The sequence below is a fragment of the Leopardus geoffroyi genome, chromosome X (assembly GCF_018350155.1).
Source record: "Leopardus geoffroyi isolate Oge1 chromosome X, O.geoffroyi_Oge1_pat1.0, whole genome shotgun sequence".
Classification (NCBI taxonomy): Eukaryota; Metazoa; Chordata; class Mammalia; order Carnivora; family Felidae; genus Leopardus; species Leopardus geoffroyi.
This window is the reverse complement of record NC_059343.1, coordinates 14,602,768-14,605,170: the sequence shown is the minus strand read 5'-3', so window position 1 is coordinate 14,605,170 and position 2,403 is coordinate 14,602,768.

The window sequence follows — 2,403 nt, the reverse complement described above, 5'->3', positions numbered from 1 at the left end:
TCCTTTCTGTAGAAATACCAGTAACAGCAGAAACCAGCCTGGAGAACAACCCCAAGACATTGAATCACCCAAGTTCATCAGGAAATGACAGGGACCAGTGGTCTTCAGCTGTCTTTCTCCCACCCAATTTTGGTGAGTTTAAAATAAGTAGAACTGTTTGCTTTAGATGCATCAACATCCTTAATGGAAGCTAGAGGTAGCTCATACTTTAAATTAAGCTTTTTATTTTGAAACAATTTTGGATTCACATATGTTTTCAAGAAATAATGTAAAGGGGCACCTGGGTGGCGCAGTCGGTTAAGCGTCCGACTTCAGCCAGGTCACGATCTCGCGGTCCGTGAGTTCGAGCCCCGCGTCGGGCTCTGGGCTGATGGCTCAGAGCCTGGAGCCTGTTTCCGATTCTGTGTCTCCCTCTCTCTCTGCCCCTCCCCCGTTCATGCTCTGTCTCTCTCTGTCCCAAAAATAAATAAACGTTGAAAAAAAAAAAAAAAAGAAATAATGTAAAGACATCCATTTTACTCTTTACCGGTTTCTCCCAACATTAGCATGTTACAAAACTATGGGATGATAACGCAACCAGGGTATTGACATCGGTACAATACACAGATGTTACTGAAATGCTCCCAGTTGTACTTGTAGTGATTTGTGTGCGTTTGTACATATGCCTACGTAATTTTATCACATGAGTAAGTTTGATGTCCACCAGTACAGTCAGGATACAGAACATATCCATCGCTATCAGGATGCCTCGTCGTGCCCTTTTATAACCACACGTGCCTCTCTCAGGCTGCCCTTTCCTTCCCGTTGCCCATTTCCTTAACCCTTAGCAAGTGCTGCTCGCTATAATTTTGTCTCTCCAAGAGTGTTGTATAAAGAGAATCTTACGGGATGTAACCTCTGAAGATTATTTGGAATTTTCAGTCGGCACAATTCCCTGAAGACTCATTCAGGTTGTTGCATGTATCGGTACTTTCTCCTTTTTTAGCGCTGAATAGTCTTCTGTGGTTGCAACGTGCAATAGTTGTTCACCCGTTCACCCATTGAAGGACAGTCATTGTTGTTGGGTTTTTCTTTTTTCCAGTTTTTGGTATTAGGAGTAAAGCTGCTACGAACATCTGTGTCCTGGCTTTTGTATAAACATAAGCTTTATTTCTGTCACAAATGCCAAGAGTGCAGTTGTTGAGTCTTACGGTATTGCATGTGCAGTTTTATAAGAAACTGTCCAACAGTTTTCCAGAGAGACCGTACCAGTTCGCATTCTCACCAGCAAAGTGTGAGTGATCTGCTTTCTCCGCATCCACATTTCTGTTCTTCCCATTGTTCTTTCCTCCTTCCTGATGCTCCAGACTTCCTTCTTTCATCATGTCCTTTCTGTTTGAAGATTTTACTTTAGCCTTTCTATACGGGTAAGTCTGCTGGGGACAGATTCTTTTAGTTTTCCTGTGTTTCAAGATGTCTTTCTTTCACGTTTTTCCTTAAGGATAGTTTTGCCTCATGTAGAATTCATGGTTGAGAGTTCTTATCTTTCAGCAATTGAAAAGTTCATACTCCTAGAAATGTCAGGAAATGCAGACACCAGCCCCGAAAACAGCTCTGAGACCATCTATTACCCAGCTTTATTGGGAAGTATCAGGGGCTCAGATACTGACTCTTCATCTCTCCCACTCCTGCCCAATTTTGGTGAGTTTGAAATGATACATATCACGTGTATAACTGTTTAATCTAGATCCATCAACATCCTTAATACAAGCCAGTTACAGCTCTTTTTGAAAATTTTATTTTGATGTAACTTAAGATTCAGTGCAGTAGTAAGAAATAATATGGAGTGATTCGTTTATGCTTTATGGATTTTCCCCAATGATAACACCTTGCAGAAGCATGGTACAGTGTTACTACAACCCAGACATTGACATTGATATAATTCACAGGTGTTATTGAGATGCCTCCGGTTTTATTTGCATCTGTGTGTGTATATGTGTATATGTGTTCATGTGTGCATTTAGCACTACGCTGTTTTATTGTATGTGTAAGTTCGCACGTCTACCACCACAGTCAAGGTAGAGATCATTTCCATCACTCAAGGATCCCTTGTTATTGCAATTTTTAGAACCACACCTACCTTCCCTGCCCCCAGGACCTTCCCCGATGCCTGGCTGTCTCTAATCTTTTCTCTGTTTCTATAATTTTGTCTCTTCAGATTGTTATATAAGTGGAGTCATATATGATGTAGCTCCCCCCCTCCCCACTCAGATTGCTTGGAGACTCATCCAGTTTGTTGCATGTATCAATAGTTTATTACTATTATTGCTGAAAATAGTGTTCTATGCTACAGATATACTACATTTTGTTTAATTGTTCACCTGTTGAAGGACATCTGGGGTTTTTTTTTGGTGTTTGGCCATT